The 6,953-nt window shown below is 50.8% G+C and overlaps 1 long non-coding RNA gene across 1 annotated transcript; it reads right to left on the reverse strand.

Moving 5' to 3' along the window:
• Positions 1–2,632: 2,632 nt before the first annotated feature.
• LOC138849427 (uncharacterized) lies at positions 2,633–4,771 on the reverse strand. The gene is made up of 2 exons (XR_011388298.1): positions 4,642–4,771; positions 2,633–3,369 (listed from the first exon to the last, which is right to left on the reverse strand). It is a non-coding gene; the product is annotated as an uncharacterized lncRNA (long non-coding RNA).
• Positions 4,772–6,953: the final 2,182 nt, after the last annotated feature.

Genomic DNA, 6,953 nt, shown 5'->3' on the forward strand with positions numbered 1-6,953 from the left:
TTTCAGTCTTATAGAATTTACTGATATTTGTGGGCCAGCGCTTGGCATAGTAGGCTAAGCCTCTGCCTGAGTCACCATGACTCATATGTGCACTGGTTTGAGTCCTGGCTGCTCCACTTCTGATCCAGCTCCCTGCTTGTGGCCTGGGAAAGCAGCAGATGATGACCCAAGTGCTTGCACCCCTCCACCCATGTGGAGACCGAGTGGATTTTCTGGCTCCTGGTCTCTGCCTGGGCCAGTCCTGGACATTGCAGTCTTTTGGGGAATGGATCAGAGGATGGAAGATCTTTCTCTCTTCATCTCTCCCTCTCTGTAACTCCACCTTTCAAATAAACAAGTAAAGAAATCAATCCTTTGAAACATTTTGAGCAGATTCAGAACCCACAGACGAGGAGGACCAACCGTAGATAGATCTTATGGTTACATGAAGCCAACCAAAGCCATGAAACTCACCTTTCTGCTCCCTAGAGCTGTACATCTCCTGTGGGTGTCAGGTAGGCTGTGTGCATCCAGCATGGACCTGTCCCAGGGCTGCTCCTGCCTCCATACCTCCCTCCCCCAACACCACAGCAGTGTCAGGACCCCACGTCCTGCCCACTCCTACTCTCCATCCCGTGGATGTGAGCCTCTCCACGAAGCTCCCTCAGGTCTCTGCAGCCCATCGATGACTGGGTCCTGTGGAGGCACAGTACCACTGGCACTGACCCCGGCACTGCCCTGGGACATATTCCAATCTTTGTTTACTTATATTTTTGCCATCTCTATTGCTATAACAAAACAGCTGAAGCTGAATACTTCACAAAGAGGAGAGGTTTGCTCACTACTGGGGAGGCCAGGAGCATGGCACCAGCTGCCGATCATCTGTGAAAAGCGCCTCAGGGCAGATGGTGTTAGCAGAGCATGTGGAAGAACGCTATGGTGATGCAAGAAGACAGAGAGCAGGGCGGAGCTCCTTAGGCTCCTCTGTAACAACCCACTTTCATGGTCACTAAGACAAGAGCAAAACTAAACACACAGGGGTCTCTAGCCTTTAAACACGTGGCTGGGGATTCTAGCCTGCAGACGTAGCTGAGAAGATGCGCACATGTGCAGGAAGACGTGGAAAGTGAGACCACAGCAATCCGAGTAGGCAGCATACTTGCTGCCAAACACCTGCAGTTCCCGCAGTCACACTATACGCAGAGATGTGCTCATTCACTGGCTTTGGAGATCCGGTATCGCCGCTCGGGCAGCTGCAGCAGCGCGGGGTGCAATAGGTAATACAGACACGCCCAGCTGCGGTTCTGCAGACAGAAGAGAGGGACCCAAACCCCTGGCCACCCCTACGGAGCGTGAGCAAACCACCTGGGCCTCTGCTGCTGGAGAACACTGTGCTGAGCAGGGCCTGGCACACGCAGTGGGCCTTGCTGTCTCCATCACGAAGCTCTGGGTTCAGGTGGATGGGATACTGGTGAGCTCAATGGCCTTGCTGGAGACCAGAGGATGCAGGGCCCTGAAATAAGCAGTGTCTCCCTGGGGCCCTGGGCACAGTCACCTGACTAGGGTGCAGCTGCAAAAAGCCACATGTCTGGACCACTCACTGCAAGAAAGAGCATCGCGGGCATGCATAACCTTGCACATGTTCATTTATAGGCAGGGCCAATGCTGCAGGGCCATTATTTTAACTCAAACACTAGATGGAAGTACAAACGTTCCTTGTTTTCTTCTTTAGTCTAAAGATTTATTTGTTTGAATGACAGAGCTAGTGAGAGAGAGAGAGAGAATCTTCCATCTACTAATTCACACCCCAAATGGCTGTGATGGCCAGAGTTAAGCCAGGTAGGAACCTGGAACTCCATCTGGGTCTCCCAAGTACTTGGGCCGACTTCTGCTGCTTTCCAGGCACATTAACAGGGAGCTGGATTGGCAGCAGAGCAGCCGGGACTAGAACCAGAGCTCTCACGGGGGTTTCTGCTGTCCCAGGCAGCAACCTAACCAGCTGTGCTACAATGTCTGCCCCAACATTCCTCTTTTTCTGTAACTGCTACAGTTTTCTTTATGAGCTGAGGAGGGATGCAAGGAGGATACAAGTGTTCACTTTGCCAGACAAGGATCCAGGAACAGAACAACTTCCCTGTGTAACCACCAGCTCTCGGGCTGCTGACTGGGACATCCCACAGGGAGCCGATGACCCAGCCGCTCTCTCCTCCAGGACGTCAACCTGGGAGAGCAGCATTCTCTCTCTCTCGGACTCCATCATGCTTCCCACCACCCTCGGGGAGGGACATGTTGAGTGTCCCTTCTCCCTTTGTGGCAGGGTGTCCCAGTTTTCCAGTAGCCGGCCCCTCACAACTAAGCTTAAAGGATGAACAGCCCCTCAGTTCTGTGTGGAAGGTCTTCTGCAATCCAAACCCCTTGGGTGAGACTCTCAGAAGACAAATCACCAACAGGCACGACAACGATGAACACCCTATTGTGTAAAGGATGGTTACAAAGCCACACTACAGCTGACAATTATCCGTAATTCCTGCAAGTGGGAAAAGCGGGGGTGCAAAAATAGTCAGCCGGTGTAGCTCTTTAGAACCACGCTCCACAGAGTACTTCGACCCTGCTGCCTCCCTCAGGTTGAAGGTTTTGATCAGTCACTACTCCATGGATGTTTTATTTTTATTTATTTATTTTTTTTGACAGGCAGAGTGGACAGTGAGAGAGAGAGAGACAGAGAGAAAGGTCTTCCTTTACCGTTGGTTCACCCTCCAATGGCTGCTATGGCCAGCGCGCTGAGGCTGGCACACCAGGAGCCAGGTATTTCTCCTGGTCTCCCATGCGGGTGCAGGGCCCAAGGACCTGGGCCACCCTCCACTGCACTTCCGGGCCACAGTAGAGAGCTGGCCTGGAAGGGGGGCAACCGGGACAGAATCCAGCGCCCCAACCAGGACAAGAACCCGGTGTGCCGACACCGCAGGTGGAGGATTAGCCTAGTGAGCCACGGCGCCGGCCATCCATGGATGTTTTAAAAATTCATAAATAGTGTGCACTTTGTTGTATTTTCTTGTGCACACTACAACATACAGCAATGCTGAAGGAATGAGAGAAGAAGTTCCCATCATTGAAATTCCAGTGCTTGCTCTGTGCCTGTGGACTCCGGAAGATCACGCACTGTCCTTGTCATTGCAGACGGCCCAACCGACCTGGCCCAGGAGAGCAGGCACCTCCATTAGCATTGCACAGCAGCTCCACGGGAGCAAATCTGGTCGCGAGTGTGCTTGGAAAGTGCGCTGGTCCGACTCAAGAGCATTCCGTGGCCACCTGCAGGAGCCGTCCCTTGACACTGGTTGTCGACCAAGCTCTAAGGTGTAGGACACCAGGAGGACTACAGGAAGCACAGGCCTGAAGAGGGAGATGAGAAAGGTGATTATCGCTGCCACTCAAAATGTTAGGGGCCTGGGGCTGGAACTGTGCTCCGGTGAGTTTAGCTCCCACTTGCGACTCTCAGCATCACCTATCAGAGCTCCCGTCCCAGTCCAGGCTGCTCTGCTTCCAACCCAGCTTCCCGATAACGTTCCCAGGAAGGCAGCGTGTGATGGCCCAAGTGCTGGAGCCCCCGCCACCCATGCAGAGGACCCAGGTGGAGTTCCTGGCTTCCAGACTTGGCTATTTGTGGCCATCTGGGGGGGTGAGTCAGCAGAGGGTCAGTCTGGTCTCTTCTCTCTCATGCATGCCCCTCTCCAAATCTCAGTTTAAACCAGGCATCAAATTGTGTCAAATTGTTCTCATTGGCATCTCCCCTATCCACCTGATCCACTCTCTTCCTCACTGCTCACATCCCCACCATTCCCCAGCAATCACAGGTGCCATCTCTTAGTGGGTTTTGGAACTCTAGTCTGATGGAGGGCTTCCCTCCCCTATCAAATGGCTTTCCTGAAACAGAGACCTGACCATTTCAGTGAATTATTTAAGTTAATTAATGGCTGCAGAGCACCTGTGGATCAATCCCAAATGCCTTGGGTTGGCCTAAGGGCCCTGCCAAGGTCTCATCCAGTCCACTTCTCCAAGTTTTGTTCTCTGCATCCATCCTCATATCCAATACGTGGATGGTACTGAGGCTTCAACCTGTTTTCTGTTGCTGTAACAGAACGCTCTCGTCTCAGTACTTTATAGAGATCACAGACTTATTTGGCTGATGGTTCTGGAAGCTGAGAAGTTCACAAGCATGGTCCCAGCGCCTGGCATGCTTGTGCTGCATCATCCCCTGATGGACAGTGGAAGGCAAGAGCGGGCAAGAAGGAGAGAGGAAGAGGGCTGAACTTTCCGAGTAACCAACTCACACCCACAGTAACAACACGAATCCAGTCATAAGGTCAGAACACTCGTGAATTAATGAATTTCTATTCAGCCACTCATTGGGAGTAAGTTCCCAGCATAGGAGCTTGGTGGGTGGGGACACATCCAGACAACAGCACTGAACTTGCATGAGTTAATCTTCCCTGCCCATTCCCCACCTTATAGTGCTCTCTTACCCTACCGCCTCTGTCGGGAATCTCTCTCTCTCTCTCTCTCTCTCTCTCTCCCTCTCTCTTTCTCTCTCTCCCTTTCTTTCTCTCTCTCCCTCTCTTTCCCTCTCTCTCTCCCTCCTAAATCCCTTCTGTGACTCTTCCTCACCTTGCTTCCACTTGCAGAGCTGAGCAGCCAGCCCTTCCTCTGGGGTTCGCTGCCCCGGGCAGACACCTCTGCCTTGGTACTCACCTCCACATCTTCTTTCAGGCTAAACCCACTTTGATGGCCAAGGGCCATGGTGTACGTTGTATGCCTAGCAAGCAGCACAGTGCCAGAGTCCAGCACAATATTTATTGAGTTAAGTAATTAGGTAAACAAACATTTTGTCCCCAACATTCTGACAAATCTTGGCTCAGTCTTTGGGACTGAGGCATCAACCACTCTGGCTGCAAATCCAATTTGCCAGAGTCCTTTTTTTGTATCATGTGAAAGTTTAATGTTCACTAGGGCTTGCAGAAATTAACAAGTAAGGAACACATCAACAGTCCTTCTCCCGTCAAAAATAAAAAGCCATGGTAAAACATTTATGTGAATCAATTTTCTTTTTAAATAACCTCATTTTTTCCCAATTACATAGTCTCACTAAAAGAATAGATCTTATAGAATTTCCTGAGTATAAAGTAATTTGTCATTTCCTACTCATTTATGCAAATCATTGTTAGTTTTATAACCCTTAGCAAAGCTAGTCCCATCCAATACGTATTACTTAACCTTGCACATGAGTACACTCACAAACCATTTCTTCTCCCCTCACTCCCATTTCACCCAATAAGAAATTCAACATAGGGAAGGAAGACTCTATGATTTATCCAGATATTCCTCTATGAATAAAATTTTAATAATGTCTTTGCATTACTCCATCCATAGATAAACAATGACTCAAATATGTCAAAAATTATCAGTTTCATCTTGGAGTCCAGTAACCAATAATAAGCAATAAATAAAGCTATAAGCAGGAGGAAGATCAGCTTCAGGAGATGAGTGCTTGGAGTGGCAAAAAGGTCCCAGAGCAGGAGGTGCATGAGCCAGAGGACTCCCTCTGTGCGCGCCTGGGCCTCCGGGTTCCATGGAAGGAGCCTGAGGAGAACAGGACCACAGCTTCCCCTCGTGCGTGCTCAGGGTCGGGACCAACACCTGACAGTTCTGCAGATCTCCACATGTGTGGAGAGGCTGCTCCTGCACCCATGGCAGCTTCCATGCAGCCAACCAAAGCTTTGGCGTGCCCTGTGCTGAGTGTTACTTATCTCCACTCTGCTGTCGATGGCTGTTTGTGTCTCTGATCAAGGACCTACCTGCACAGGGTCACCAGGGTTAGAGCAGGACGGGGATCTGGCCCTTGAGTACTGCCTGAGGGTGAGGACCATTCCTGTATCTGTGCTTCCTCTTGCACACTGTACCTCACTGAGGAAGGCCTTCTAGCCCAGCCTTTTCCTCCCGCCACTGGCTCCCCTCTCCTGCTCCTGATGATGCCTGTAAGTTCTTACTAGTGTTTGCATCAGGGCTTCCTGAAGGATTCTGCTCACAAATACATTAAAAGCCAGAATTCTGGCATCTGAAAAATAAGTCCCTACAACTTCTCATCTTCCATAGCTGAGCAGGCAGCATGGTTTGCCCTCCACGTTTCCCTCGGTGACTCCTGGTGCATGCATGGTTAGAACTGTCTCTGCACTTACAAACGTGCTCCTGAGCCACAGGCAGCCACTGAACACCACCAAGAAGACCTGACGATTCACATAGGATGCTCGGTGAATGGGGAGTGTTGTGACCACCATAAAAGTGAGGCGTGACTAGTTGCCATGGTAAAATGAAGCCAACAGGGGCTGGCAATGTGCCACAGTGAAATAAGCCACCACCTGCAATGCTGGCATCCCATATGGGCACCAGTTCCTGTTCCAGTTGCTCCACTTCCAATGCAGCTCTCTGCTATGGCCTGGGAAAAGCAGCAGAAGATGGCCCACATCCTTGGGCCCCTGGCACCCACATAGGAGACTCAGATGAAGCTCCTGGCTCCTAGCTTCAGCCTGATCCAGCACTGGATATCATGGCCATCTAGAGAGCAAGCCAGCAGATGGAAGATCTCTCTCTCTCTCTCTCTCCCTCTCTCTCCCTCTCTTTCTTCCTCTCTCTCCCTCTCTCTCTCCTTCCCTCCCTCCTTCTCTCTGTCTCTCTCTCACTCTCTCTCTCCCTCTCTCTCCCTCCCTCCCTCTCTCTGTCTTCCTCTCTCTCTCTCTCTCTCTCTCTCTTTCCTCTCTCTTTCTAACTCTGGCTTTCAAATAAATAAACAAATCTTTGTAAAAAGCAAGCAAACAAGGAAGAATGACGATAGAGATGAAAGAGGAGGAAAAGACACAGCTGGCAGGCTAAGTGGTGAGGACCAGCAAGCAGTGTGGCAACCATGCCGTTGGCAATCTCACTCA

The sequence above is a fragment of the Oryctolagus cuniculus genome, chromosome 4, assembly GCF_964237555.1.
Source record: "Oryctolagus cuniculus chromosome 4, mOryCun1.1, whole genome shotgun sequence".
Classification (NCBI taxonomy): domain Eukaryota; kingdom Metazoa; phylum Chordata; class Mammalia; order Lagomorpha; family Leporidae; genus Oryctolagus; species Oryctolagus cuniculus.